Consider the following 15,435-nt stretch of genomic DNA (forward strand, 5'->3'; position numbering starts at 1 on the left):
AATCCCAGCGCGGCGTTACACCAACCGACCAATCCCAGCGCAGCGCACTCTGACGTCATTGCTCCCTCTTTGCAGAGACTCACTCTCCTTTATAATTTCACCTTGTACACTCGCTCACACATTCGTACTAACAATTAACTATATATCCAAAAGCTATTAAACACAGTAACTGCTCTTAACTCTGTCACAATAACTTACAGTCACAAAAAACAAGTAATTGTCCGTCCTCTAACAGATCGATAGAACACACTCACAAGAACATTCAATCACTGTGACCTCCTGTTAGAAACGGGGTAGCGTGGTGCGGAGCGGGTGGGCTAAACTCCGGAGGATTGTATAAAGCATCTGCGCAGGCACTCACAAGCGACACACCAGGCACACTACAAAAAGAGACTTCACACCAGGTTGCATGGAAATAACTTGTGTATTATAAAAACACATTAGAATGCAAACATAGGTACATATCCAGCGTGCCAGCCGGCACCGGGTAGCAATTCACAGGGGGACTATTTACAAGGCAGGGCCAATCATGCCGCTGCTAGAACCATCACAAGTCTAAGAATAAACAAGAGTCTATAAGCACTAAATGGATCACAGCCCGTACCTATCGGGTAAAAGAAATGAGCGTCATCACCTTAGACAAAACAGTAAATGTAAACTAACCATTTCCTACTGGTTAAATAATGAGGTCAGCAATGTTGCCATCAGGATAAGCCACATCGGCTCCGGCATAAACATGTGGGGGTAAATCACTTTAGCATGAAACATAAGGAGGAACATCTGCAGTAGTCATCATCAGGGCATGGACAACACATTACATTAGGCATAGCCCTGGTAGGACAGGCATAGAACCTGTAAGCATAAATCCCATTAGTATAGATCACATTGACTTAAATCCGAGGAGGCATAAGCACATCACGCAAAACACCAACAAGGTAAGCCTTGGGGGAAAAAGAACATCAGGCATCAACCTTAGGCATACACATCGCATTATGCTTAAATGGCATAAAGTATAAAACATAATCTGCATCCAAATCATCAGTGTAAGTGCACCAACATAAGTACATGGGGCATCTCATCAATGCGAACCTCAGGGCAGAACATTAGGTCTAATCACCTTAGCATAGGGCATAAAATGCAGGCCTCAAACATGACAGTTATGGAGACTCTTATGAGCAGGAATGCATATCTCTAGACATAACTCACATTAGGCATAGACCCAGCAGTGTAGGCAGTCGGGGAAAACATTAGGCATCATCCCCCATATTCATAAGTCACCTCAGACCAGGTAGGAATCACAAGCATGAAGGCATCATCGTTAGGCATGAAAAAACCTTATGCATACCATTAGCAGAGCAGGGCACACATAGTACCATCTACAATAAATGCCTAATCATCGCAACTGCCCACTGCCCGGCGTGGCAATTGTGTAAAGGTAAGTCAGCCCCGGATCCATTGGAGCACCCCCTTTCCCGGGGGCTCTGGAATAAAAAAAGCCCAATCGTTGCAGCTGCCGCAACTGCGGTACAGCTGTGACGCAACACTGTCCAGTCTGGGGGAAAGTTGAGGTCCTCCCTCCCGGGGGTTCTAAAGGGCGACTTATGCCCCACAGAAAAGAAACCGTTGCAGCGGCCCGCAACTGAGCCGCTGCTGTGTAGCCCCCAGGGCACTGTGTCCTGGTCCGTGCTGGAGCCCTACTCCGGAAAAGGGATGAAAGGCAGCTGCCCACTGCCACCTGGGGCAGTTGCCTGGCAGGACCAGGAAATGGCGTCACGGCCCTTTCCTGGGCCCTCGGGGACCTCAGGAACTGACAGTGTGCCCTGCAGGCACCGCTTACCTCATGAAGGTGCGGGTGCCTGTCTTCCGCCCACTTCTCTCGGGCGCTCCTCTCTCTGCGGCTCGGCCGCGGCGGTGATTCTGGGCAGTTCTGAAGTGCGTCCAAGCGTGGGGTAGGCTCCCGCTTACAGGAAATCACGGGTGCAGGGTGGGCACCCGCCTTCAAGCATGCATAAGCGCGGGGTAGGCTCCCGCTTAGTTAAGGCATCCAACAAGAGGCACACACACGGGGTGGGCTCCCGCTGCTTTACAAAGCACTCAGGACCTGGCACCAATGAGGCGTGGGCACCTGCTCTTCCCCAAGCAGGCAGGGGGAACCCCACATGCTGGGATTTCCTCGTGGCACTTCGGCAGCACATCGCTGCAGGGACGCACACGCTCCTCACCTCCTGGGAAGTCAGAATGTGGTGCAGAAATGCAGAATGCAGCATCCAGTGGTAGCTCTCTGTCAGCACAGCGCTGAAGGCGACAGCCCTTCTTCTGGCAATTTGAATATAGCGCTCACGAGGCGCTAGGTCCCAGGAATGCAGTCAGGGTCCCACACCATCAAGCAGCGCACACGCTCCTTATCCCTGGGAGTGCAGGCAAACAAAGTGTAGCGCTCATGAGGCGCTAGGGCAGGAGAGCAGGCCGGCAATGCTGGGCAAGATCAGCAGGCAGTGGGCACTCATCTTTACAGGACAGCAGTTCCTCGGAACAGTTAACCCCCATAACGTGGCACTCCTCCTGGCACAGCAGTCTTCACTCCGGTAAAGGGCTCTGACTGGCCCGGTGGACAGCAGAGGGGTATAGATGGGCACAGGGGCAAGCACACAGGCCCTTGCGGCGGTACCTGCTGGCGGGGTGTCCCCTCTCACTCAAGTCCACGCACAACAACCCACATGGAGTCTCAGTTCCTCTATATATATATATATATACACCCCTCATCCCACCTACCAGAAAGGGTCAGAACCTTCTAGAAGGCTCCCTGGGGAAACCGGTCCCAACTGGTTTTGGGGGAGGTGTAGAGCACCCTGTCTGCCAGGCTTCTCTCCAAAAGCTGGGGGTGTGTGAGACGGACATACCCCAGGGGGCGGAACCAGCCTTGGTCACTTCGAGCACTTGACCTGCAACCCACTTCAGGCAGGCAGGCACAAAGCAGACAGAATGGTGACTTCTAAAAGTGACATTTCTCCAACATTACAAATGAAGCTGCGCCCACCCTTGCACAGCATTTAATGTTTGCAGTTCACCCACATACCAAACATGGCTTACATTTTCTCTCCCATGGGGGGTATTCCTAATGTAAGCCCATGGGAGGCAGAAAGCACACACACTTTGCACTGCTAACCAGCACTAAAGTGTCCAACATCCTACAGCCACCAATTCCACAACAGCAAAAAGGTTAGGGGGAAGGCAAAACGTTTCAGGATGACCCTACAAGCAGGGCCAAGTCCAACACCCGACCTGCGTTGGTCACTCAATCGCCGTAGTCCACCCCCGGCACCTGAGGCTTTCTACCCATAACACACTCCCGCATTCACACAATGTTCCCTGTCACAAGTGAATCGTCACTAGCGCTTCATGACACCTACAGTATTGATCAGGCAATTACAAATACAAAACTATCCCGGGATCTTGGACTTCTCTTGAGTCCGCTAACCAAAGCTCCTGATCCGCACATGTCCGGACCAGTAAACCGATAAACCCACACTCACTCAACTTGCATTCCAACTTCGCAAGACATCACACAATTAAACCATCCTCTGCTACCATTTGATTACGCTAAATTATACTCCTTGTCTTCCCTCCTAAAGTCAAATCAGATGGTCTTTTTATAGCTGCTAAAAGTGTTTGAGGGGAGCAAAACAAGGCAAGATTATACTTTTAATTTAATCATGCTTTTAAAGGACCACTGACTCAGAATTTCAGTTTTGTGGATTTATTATAAGGCCAAAAATAATTGAATATAAACACCCCACAATATCAGAGTATACAGATATATAAAAATCAGTACAGAGCAGAATCTATACATATAATTCATTGGGCACAAAAGGCATAAGAAATGCGTTACTTACCTGTAACTGCAGTTATCCAGTATTGGTATCTTTCATAGATTCACATGCCTGAATCATTCCCCATCGTCGGGGTGGGAGTCACCGGTATATAATAACAGTAATGTCATATAGACATATACATACTAATAGGCCAGAGGCCTCAAATTAGTAACCTATCCAAGTCCTTTTGTAAAAAGGACCAAACTTTGGCCAGGAGCCAATCAGCTACTACCACCCTCTAGAACCTTCCTGGAAGGAGCCCTAGTCCCTCAGATTTTCGTAAGCACAGTGCTAAGTAGTACCTACTGAGAGAACCAAGGTGAGCCCTTCCAGGGGAGGCGGGTGGGTTGCATGTGAATCTATGAAAGATACCAATACTGGATAACTGCAGTTACAGGTAAGTAACGCATTTCTTATCCAGTATTATGGGTATGTTTCATAGATTCACATGCCTGAATCAGAGTAGCAAGCAATAGGCAGCACATTTCGCATAATATAGCATGTAAGACACTTGATAACAACTTATCAATAGTGCAACGCAATAAACTGCAAACAGTAGCAGGATAAGAAATGTGCAATTAGGTAATAGGAAAGGTGGGATGAAAGGAAGAAGGCTCACCCCTAATGAAATAGATGACGGAGCACCGCCTGACCCACTGCTGCATCCTTCATAAGTTCTGAATCCAAGCAGTAGTGCTTGGTGAACGTATGTGGTGTCTTCCATTTCGCCGCTCTGCAAATGTCGACAATGGGCACCCCAGAAAAGACCGCCATGGAGGTGCAAACCGCTCTAGTAGAATGTGCCCGAACCTTGGAGGGCAGAGGATGTCCCGCCTGCTGATGGCAGAAGGCAATGGCCGCAGAGATCCATCTTGAAATGCTCTGCTTTGACAGTGCAGGGCCTTCACCATGGACGGAGTGATCCTGATAAGATCGTCGAAGGATCCCGTACACTGGATCCACTGAGAGGATAACGCCTCCTGTAAGGGACCCATACAGAGGCGGCAGTGTGGTATTAGGAGGATATTGGAGGACATCATTCCTAGTAATGACTTGAAGAGTCGCACCTTGATGGTCTTCTTGACCTGAATGTGGGCCGCAAGAGACCTCAGTTTGACCTGACGCTCTGATGGGAAGGCCTTCTCCTGATGCATGTCCAGAGTTGCTCCCAGGAAAGTGAGGCGTTGAGAGGGCTGCAATACTGACTTTTCCTGGTTGAGCGTAAGCCCCAGGCTCTCGAAGAGCTGCAGACAAGCATTGGAAGATCCGCTTACGCCTTCTAGAGTAGGAGACTTGATGAGCCAATCGTCCAAGTAAGGGAATACCAGGTGATGGTGCTGGCGAAGGTATGCTGCCACTGGAGATAGGCATTTTGTAAAGATGCGTGGCGCCAACTTTAGGCCAAATGGCAACACTCTGAATTGGTAGTGTCTGCCCGCCACTACAAACCTTAGGTATTGGCGGTGACTTTTATGGATGAGTATGTGAAAATAGGCGTCCTGGAGCTCTAAGGACACCATGAAATCTTTGGAATTGAGTAGCTGTAACACCTCCTGAATGGATACCATACGGAACGATTGTTTCTTGAGGTATCTGTTGAGGTTCCTTAGATCCAATATAGGTCTCCATTTCTTCTCCTTTTTTCGTATTAGGAAGAACCGGGAATAGAATTCTTTCCCCCTCTGACCTCTGGGAACTCTTTCTACGGCTCTTTTCTGGAGCATTAGTGAGAGTTCCGCTTGAAGGAGATGCAGATTCTTGTGCTGCATGGGACCTGGGGGGTTCGAAGGAGGAGTTTCCACGAACTCCAAAGTATGGCCGAACCGAACCAGTTGTAGAACCCAACGATCCGTCGTTATTTTTTTCCAATTGTGGAGGAAGTTGGAAATCTTTCCTCCAACTACGTAATGTGGAGAAGAAGTGGAGGCCTGTTGGAGAAAGAAGTCATTGTCTTCTGGTATCCTTCTTTCCTCCTCTCCCTCGAAAGGACGACTTATTGTACGAGGACTTGCCTTGTTGCTGCCTCTGTTGGAATTGAGGCTTGTATTGCTGGGACGAGCCGTAGGAGGATTTGTATCCCTGATAGCCACCTCTTGTCTGCTGGCCTCTTCCTCTGGAGCCCCGAAAGGAAGTATTTCTATACTGGAGGGTACCCAAGGCTTTTGCGGTCTCCGTATCTTTCTTGATACCCTGCAGCATTTCATCAATATGATCCCCAAAGAGCAGGTTTCCGTCAAACGGCATGTCCAGTACTTTGGATTGTACCTCCGGCCGGAAGGATGTAGACTTAAGCCATCCCTGGCGTCTAAGGACCGCTGCCCCTGCTAGCTGCCGAAATCCTGTTGAGGCGATATCCATCGCCACGTCAATCATTTCCGAGGCGGACCGCTCTCCCTCAAGGAGGATCTTCTTTACCTCTTCTTTCTGCTCCTCTGGCAGTGTGCCTAGATATGGGGCAACATCCGCCCACATCTGGCGATTGTAACGCCCTAAAAACGCTAGCGAGTTTGCCGCCCTGACCGTAAGGGCCGACATCGACGAGAATCTCTTCCCGATGTTATCCAGTTTACGGCCTTCCTTATCCGGAGGCGCAGTCAGCGCAGCAGCTGGGTTGTTGGATTTCCGCTGCGCGGCCTGGGTGATAACAATGGCCTGTAAGGCATGCCGGAGCTGAGTCTGGGGCCTTATACTTCTTGTCAAGCCTAATCGGCACTGGTTGCAAAGATGAGGGGGTTTTCATAATTTTTACCCCCTGGTCCCAGATGTAATTGATAATAGGGATTGACCAAACCGTCTTCTTGAACGGCTCTTTGAAGTCATATAGGAAGCAATCCTGAGGTTGCGTGGTCATCTCTATTTTGAACCTTGTTGCTGCTCTCTCTACGACATTATGAAATCCCCCGATATCTTCTGGGGGTGAATCCGCCAGAGCCTGGTCTGGGGAAGCCGGACGTTCAATGACATAGTCATCCCACTCGTCATCCTGTATTTCTCCCTCCTCCTGTTGACCTTCTTCATCTTCTCCTACTGCTTCCTCCTCTTCTTCTTCAGAAGACGGCAGAGGAGGCAAAGTCACAGGATCCTGGCGAATGACCAGCGGTGGCGGTCTAGGGCGAGGAAGAGGAGCTGGTGGCACAAGATTTTGAGGCACCACCGAAGGAGGCGGAGTAGGCGGAAACCGCTGCTTGTAGTCCGCTATGAGGAATTGAAGGTCCGTGACTATTGAGGCCGGGAGGCACACCATAGGCTGTGGAGGAGGAGCTGGTTGATATTCCTCCTGGCATGGCACTTCTGCCTGACCAAGGTCTTCATATTCCGAAATCTCTTGGACCTTTACATTGAGCTGTGAAGGACTTGTTGCAGTGTGGAACAAGGCACCATCATCAGAATCCTCAGTCTCCAGTAAGTGGACCGGCAGCAGTGGCTGGACCTTGCTAGGAGACGTAGTCTCTGGCGTCAGCGTACGCGTTGACATCTTGAAGTGTGTATAAATACACTTCAGCTTAGGAGATTCTTCCATCGACGGGCCCGTCGACGGGGTGGTCATCAGCGGTGGGATGCTGTCAGCCCCAGCAGACCTCTCTGTAGTACGTCGTCGACGACGGTAGCGTCGTCGAGGATGGCTTCTTCGTTGACGGCTTCGTCGACGCTGGTGCTGCTGTCGTCGGCTTCGTCGACGATGGCTTCGTCGACGGCTTCGTCGACGCTGGAGTCGACGTCGATGGCTTCGTCGATGGCTTCGTCGACGATGATATCGTTGACGAGGTTGTCGTCGACGTCGATGGGACCTTCGTCGACGACGATGGTTTCGACTTCGTCGACGCGGAAACTATCGTCGACGGAGGCATCGTCGACACTTTTTTGACAGGAATTATTGAGGAAATCGACCTACCCGTCGACGACGATGCTGAGGTAGTTGTCGACAAGGTGGTAAAGGTTGAAGCTGTCGTCGTAGGGATGGTTACTGTCGACGCTGTCACAGGCAAGACAGAAGACACCAGCACAGGCTTCTTGAAGGTGGCCTCCTGAAGAGAAGTCTTAACTGTCATGGCCTTTGAATGACCCTCTGAAGACTTTGGCGTCTTCTTTTGAGGTGGCACCTCAGACGGACCTGGAGATGTCTGTCTTGGCCTTTTGGAAGAGGAGTGTGAGCTCCTGAAGGAACACTCGCTCTCACCTGAGGAGACTGTTTGATCCCTGTCCTTTAGTCTCTGAAGCCGCAGAAGCAGGCGACCTTCTCTGTCTTTTAAAGACTTGACAGAGAAAGTGCGGCAGACCTTACAATCCTTGGCAGAATGTTCAGGATAGAGACAGTAGAGGCAGTCTTCATGTTTGTCATCCACGTGCAGTCTCAGCTTACTACACGAGGCACAGGGTCTAAAGAGCCCTTTTTTAAGAGTGGTAGACATAGCTGCTCTAGCACTCCTCCACAAGACAGACCCCCCAGAATATTGCGGCATAGATTTCGAAATTTAGCGGCACAAAAATGAAAATTTAGCGGCACAAAAATGGAAATTTAGCGGCATTATTGCGGCACTTTGCTTTACTCGTAATCATCCTTTTACAGCCTTAAATCCTTGGAAACTGTTGTAGCAGAGTATTCCACTTTAAAAAAGGTATGTTTAAACTGCCTGCAACTCTACGGAAGCACAGCTTTAATCCCAACTTCGTGAGAGGGGGCCCTATTTCTCCCTGGAATGATTTAGCGCCCTTGAATGCACCCCTGCTGGGGCACTGCTGCAATCCTGGACCCATGAGGCGTGATACCGCTTCATCAAACGCCCTAGGGCGCAGAATGATGGTAGTTGGTGGAGGTGCATTGCCTGATTTTCCTGTAAGAGAGATTTCAGGCTCCAGATATTGTGGCCGGTTAGATCAGTTGGTTAGAGCGTGGTGTTAATAACGCCAAGGTCGCGGGTTATGTCCACAGTGCAGCACCCTTGAGTGACGATTGTTGTTTATGCTGGTAAATACCGTGTGTTGTGGCAGCTGGTGTTTGACACTGATTGTTATTGGTGCAGGGTGGATTGCCTCAATCGTTAAGTCTCGTTTGTGTTTTCATGGGACTCTGAACCTGCACTTCTTCACGGTTGTTTACCTCGTGGGGTCCCACCTTCTTCCCCAAAACTGGCGTGTTACTCGGCTATACCGGGAAAACTGAAATTTGCTCTTTGGTGAGAAATTGACGCCTGCACCGCAACTGGTGCTCATGTAAAGCGCTCTGATACCTTCGGGACGAGTTCGCACTATGCTAAACTGCAAAAAAATCCTGTCCTTTTCATTTTAGGAGACGAAGACAAGGTATCGAATAAAACACCCAAAACACTTTCGTGTCTTTGTGCATTCACCGGGCTTTGCAGCCAGCTAGAGCATATGGTATGCAGTGATCTCTGTACTTCCCAGTTGGGGCGTCGAGAGGTTACGTAGACATTCATATGCCTCGTACGTATTGGTGACCTTTATAGTATTTCCCATTCTATTACATTTGTACCTTTCTCTATGTCAAGCACTTCGTCCGCCTGTGCATGGTGTTCATGCTTATCTTTATATCCGTCTGTCTTCTAGAAACAGAAAGTGGAGAGACATGACGGGAAAGAGCGCGATGGGAGCCAGAGACAGCGGGGGGGGGGGGAGGGGGGATATTGAGAGAGATAAAGAACGAGACACAGATGCCTTAATGCCGCAGGAGTAAGCAGGCGGCTATTAGAGCTGTACGGCGTCACGTAGTGACGTGTGCGCATACGCAAGATGTCACAATCTTTTCTGCTGCCTGGCGGAGACCTTTTTCGCGGCTCTAAAGGTCAATATTGCGGTCATCGCGCCCTTCAGCTGATTTCGCGATTATTTTCTGAATCGCGGAATCGCGAAAAGCTGGAGGGTCTGACAAGAGTAATTTTGAAGAGAAAAATATGGAAAAAATACAAAAATAACAGAAAACTGAGCAGAGCTCAGTGGAGACTCCCTTAGCACGACGTGCGGTAGAAAATCTGAGGGACTAGGGCTCCTTCCAGGAAGGTTCTAGAGGGTGGTAGTAGCTGATTGGCTCCTGGCCAAAGTTTGGTCCTTTTTACAAAAGGACTTGGATAGGTTACTAATGTGAGGCCTCTGTCCTATTAGTATGTATATGTCTATATGACATTACTGTTATTATATACCGGTGACTCCCACCCCAACGACGGGGAATGATTCAGGCATGTGAATCTATGAAAGATACCCATTATACTGGATAATATGATGAACTCCAACATCAAAATGCAACAAAGAATGGAAGCTGAGTCCAATTCTCTTTTCATTAGAGAAGAAAAGAAAAGTATCTTTCCCTACACTGCTCTACATGGAAATCCTACCTATTTCCCCGAGTATATCCCAAAGGTGTCAGCACGTGTTGACTTCCTAAGTACTCACGTCAAATGGGTCTGATAGCTTAAAGCTATGGAGCTCGTTCTAGGATGTTCCTTCTCTTCCGAAAATAAGCAGAAGCCTCTCGAATCTGTCCCTGCGCATCATACAAAAAGGCAATGTTCAACCCACAATACGTCATGAGATAAACTTTTCCATTTGCAACATGTTCGGTAGGTTTCCACAGAAGCTCTAATTTTTTTTTTAAAAAACTTAATTTTTTCGTTATGCAATAAAGAGAACACAAACATTCCCCCCCAATTGCGGCATCATATAAGAACTATTGCATACAGTACGACGACCTCATTAAGGCACATTAGGAAAACAATCACAGAAACTCTAATTAAAATTATTCAATGTTCAGTGGCCTTGGGTTGCAGATAGGCCAAACACGAAAGGCGTCCTCTCTTTTTTGTCTTCCAACCTTCTTCAAAGACATTTCGGGTATCTCCTTAAATCTAAGAATAACGAGGTCGAATTCCTGCACCTGCAGTAGGATGAGAACATACTGTCTTCAAACACAAAAAGGATTCATTTAATTAATTCTTGAGCAATCCAAGGAGAAACGAAACTCAAAACATCTTGCAGTTTGGGCCTACAATTCAGGCAACTTAAACTAAACACGAATTACATTGCACAGGAATTATAGGTTTCTTTAATACATACAAATGTGCACACTACCTCTCGATACTACTATAACTGTGAATAAGGCATCTTTAATAATTGTGAAACACTGCAAACGATAAAAATACATGTGAGTGTGTTTAAACCATTTAAACCATGAGTATAGAGCACCCATACAATTTAGAGAGCTGTAAGCACTCTATCAAAAGTTTCAGATCTTCTAAACATGATTCTATTATTTCAAAGGGACAAATATAAACCTTCTGAGCAAGACTGCTTCACTTTTATGGGGTATTACCAATACCTCACAGCAATGCTACCATATCATTAATCAGACAGTATCGCCACTTTTCAAAAGGGTTCCTAATCATTGAATTTAAAAAGTATCAGAAATTCGATTCTCTGCATGGCTGCTATGCTTATAAATTGGCATTATCAGAACTCATTAGAAGAGAATGTACATTACATCCTTAGAGGTAAAATACAGAACCTTTTTCAGTATACTTTAATAGTCCAATGCTGATATCTATTTGGAGTTTCAGCAAAGAGGTGGATATTTAAATGTGCATGGCGTATGGAACACCTGGGGCCACTTCTGTGCAAGTCTCATGGCTCAGTGCACACTTTTTAGGTTGGGTCAAACGTAATTCTGTACTATGAGGAAGTACAGCAGGGTAATCTGCAGTAGCAAGTGGTTAATGTTGTAAAAAACACAGAGCTTAATGCAACTCCCGGATGTGGGCATCAGCAAATTAGATCCTTGAAAAGATTACTTTGTTTGGTTTCCGTTGATCATCACAGTCTTTTTAGCTTTTTTGTGCTTTTAATTTGTGGAAATTTCCATGTGAACAATTACTGGGGCTAGGTAGTGAACTGTTTTTTTTAATTAGAGAAAATGACTCCCTAAATGGGGAACAGGAATGATACAGATGTGTTTGCCTGGAGCAATGGGCTCAGAACAAGAAAAGTCTAGATAGGAATTACGGGCCTTTTGGTTAGGTGTTAAATGGTGGGAATTTGCATCATCTTCTCTCTATAATGTTTAGGGCTTTCACTTAGTTTCGGACAATTTGACAAGACCTGTGACACTGGTGCATTCATGCAGGCAGAAATGGACAGGTGAATTGACCAAATCCCCCAAAAGAATGGCGTGCCTCCTACCTAAGTTTAGCATTTCTCCATAAAGGTGCTTCAGTGTGCAATTACAGGTGTATCTTGAGTAGCCTGTGCACTGCACGCCAACATTATCTAGTGGAGGTGCAAATGGGGTTGTGACCTCCATCTGAACTTCCAATATCCCCATACAGGGTCTCAAACTCATCCACTACTGAGGCAAGTTATTTTTCTTTTGTCAGCGATTCTGGAGTCTAGACCCGCAGATGGAAGACTCCAGGGAAGTGTGGCGGCCTATAAGCCAAGTAATAAGAGTACAAGTGAGGTAATCACAGCCCTTCCTCTAAAGGAGCTGTAAAATGTTTGAAGATTTTAAGCCTGAGCCTTGCTCCACTCCCCAAAAATATGTTTGATGCACTATCTCCCCAAAACAATGTTGTGTTCCATGTAAATCAAAGGACCACAGCACTAGACCCCTTAGCTGGGACACCTGCCAAAGCGACATCATCCAAGCTGCTAAGGACTTGTTGCAAGCACAGAAACCATAGACACCCCTCACTAACTGAAGTGTTGGCAGATCAAATGGACACCTCGTACATCCCCTCCAACGCCTCCCATCATTCTCCAACATACAACCTCTATATGAAATTTGTAGTTTTTAAGGGAGATCTCAACTTATGTCTGTCCTTCACATCCCCAGATCTCTAATTCTCTGCCTGTTACCTTATAATCAAGCTAATCCTATCTCGTTCACGGGTCAGTGTACCACCATCAGTCATATTTTCTTTCTTGTCCAGTCCAGGATAAACTTCTTTCATATGATAGTGTTCTGCCCTTGTCGTGTGTAGCAGCAAAAACATTTTTCAAGCTTTTTGGTTTCACCTAATTCTCTGGTTTTACCATGAATTATAACTCATATGGTTGCTGGTTCAAGCAATTTATGTCTGATATCCCACTTTTGAAGCTAAAGACATAGGGGTCGATTCCGATCCGGTAAAAAGCGCTCCGAATCGTCGTACGGAGCATTTTTTTCCGTACGAATCGTACCCGTAACCGTCTCCGTACGAACGACGTAGTACGATCCACACCCGATGCAGTTATCCGTACGAATCGTACCAGGGACCGTACAAATGAAATTCCCGTACGAATCGCCCTCGGAAGTCGCTGTACGCGACGTTCATACGTTTCGCGGCTGCTTTTTACGACCCGGCAAGTACGATCTGTGTTGTGTACGCTCCGTACGACCCTTTTTCTACGGGAGCTGGAAACTGTCGTACAGTCAGAGTTCGCCCCGAAACAGGTACGGAACGGCCCCCCCGGGTACAGCGCGTACCCCCCATGATCACAGGGGTACGTGGCGTACCCCTGCGATCATGAGGGTATGTGCCGTACACCCAGCGTATGTACGCTGGGTGTACGGCACGTACCCCCCATGTACGCTGGGTGTACGGCACGTACCCCGCATGATCACAGGGGTACGGCGCGTACCCCTGCGATCATGGGGGGTACGCGCCGTACGGTGTGTAGGTGATCGTGCGCTTCTCCGTATGAATCGACGTGTACCGTACGAATCGTGTCCCGGTCGGCCGATCGGAATCGTCCGGTCGTACGGCGTACGTACGAGTCGTACGGAAACGGCTCCGGATACGATTCGTACGGACGGGGATTTTACCGGATCGGAATCGACCCCATAATGCTAGAAAATTTCTACGTTTTGCAGCAGTCTCTCTTGTGAAAACTTTGCTGAACTGAAGATATCATGATTTTGATACAGGAATTGGTGAGTATGTTTCTTTGCCATCAAGATGAACTCTCTCGCCTATTGATAGTGCATAAGGTGTGCAGTGGTAGGTGGTGTGGAATCTTCTTTCCAGGAGCATCAAGGATGTTTTCTGTGGGCCCTCAGGAACTCTGGAGGTGTTGAGAACTCACACCGCAGTAGCTCCCATAAGAACACTGCCAGAAATATCAGCATATCTTGGCCTTGACAAATCTACTCGCCCGCTCGCTATTGCAAGTCAGTGAGCTATATTTAGGGCCCACTCGTCCCTTCTAATGAGCTGACTAACAACAGTGGTTCTGTTCACTCACAAAGTGAATGCGCATTAAGGATTTTTTTAAATCTTGTTTTTATCTTGTCACATTTATTCTGTGTTCAGAGAGAGAGGTCAAAAGTCAATTCACATCTACAATTACTTTTTTTTCTCTGACTGCCAATTTCTTTTTTTTTTAAATGTGATTATTGGTTAACATCACAGTCATGAATACAGAAAAGGACGACATTTTCAACTTGCGTAAATATAATATATGGACAACCAGTAGACAAAGCAATACATTACATCACAACTGCACTTTCTGTACGTCTATGCATTTCCAATTCCACCATTGGGGATACCACTGGATCTCCTCGATATTTATTCCAGAGCGACCATTTCCGATCCCACTTTTTTGGGCACCCCCTTGCTAAGAAGACTTCCATTTCCGCCAGGATGCATCTATCAAGCTCTTTCTCCATGTGTGGACTTGTGGTATGAGTACTCCTCCCCATCCTCTCGCTATTTCCCGTTTAACTAATGTGTATTCTAGTGTTGTGAATTGCTTTTCCACTTCCGTGTGGTCGGTCGCCTCCCAGATATTCAGCAATCCCAGTTGTGGTGTTAATACAATCTCCTTATGTAAGGCCGTCTGCATGCGTACCGAGGCCTCTTCCCATAAGATACGAATCATTGGGCAGCTCCAGATAGTGTGGTAAAATATGGCCTGCTGGCCACATCCCCGCAGGCATAGGTCGTTAGCTCTGGACCCTATTTTCGCTAGTGTCTGCCCTGTCATGTATGAGCGGTGTAGTATCCTCAATTTGATCAACCTAAATTTAAGTGTAATGCCGCCTCCCGAGGGGACATAAGGGCCTCCTGCCAATCCTCATCACTAATCAATCCCAATTCACCCTGCCACCACTCCCTGAGTTTTGAAAAGGTATCCGGGAGATTATTACATAATTTCTTATATGTGAGAGATATTGCCTTCGAATTTAAGGGCCCATCTATCAACCTATTCTCGAGTGGTGAAGATTCTGGTATGTCCGCAAAGGACGAAAAGGCCGCCGTAAGAGCATGCAGAATTTGCAGGTATCTATACGTGTCTGCCCGAGCCAGGTGATACTGTTTCTGGAGGTCCTCAAATGTAAGTATAGCTCCCTTTCTGATCTTTTACTGCTGAGATACCTAAAAGGTCCCACTTATCAAACCCGGGCTGGGGTTTGATAAGTGGGACCTTTTAGGTCTTGGACTCCTAAATGCCTTCAGTGAATACCGAAAGTCTTAAAATTAGGATTGTTCTCAATTTAGTAGTAGTAAAGTTAGGACTTCTAACTTTAGGACTCCTTAATGCCTTCTGTGAATACCGAAAGTCTTAAAATTAGGATTTT

At 47.3% G+C, this 15,435-nt stretch overlaps 1 pseudogene across 3 annotated transcripts in view; it reads right to left on the bottom strand.

Moving 5' to 3' along the window:
- LOC144781899 (adenosine receptor A1 pseudogene) overlaps positions 1 to 15,435 on the bottom strand; it is a 316,798-nt pseudogene that overhangs the window by 211,524 nt on the left and 89,839 nt on the right. Inside the window, exon 3 of one of the 3 annotated variants that reach the window (XR_013601089.1) lies at positions 10,260 to 10,758. The exons of the other annotated variants lie outside the window; for them this stretch is intronic. The product of XR_013601089.1 is annotated as an adenosine receptor A1 pseudogene, transcript variant X7 (transcript). Of the gene's footprint in view, positions 1 to 10,259; positions 10,759 to 15,435 lie in introns of those variants that run through there. 3 annotated transcript variants of the gene reach the window in all.

The sequence above is a fragment of the Lissotriton helveticus genome, chromosome 9 (assembly GCF_964261635.1).
Source record: "Lissotriton helveticus chromosome 9, aLisHel1.1, whole genome shotgun sequence".
In the NCBI taxonomy this organism is placed as follows: domain Eukaryota; kingdom Metazoa; phylum Chordata; class Amphibia; order Caudata; family Salamandridae; genus Lissotriton; species Lissotriton helveticus.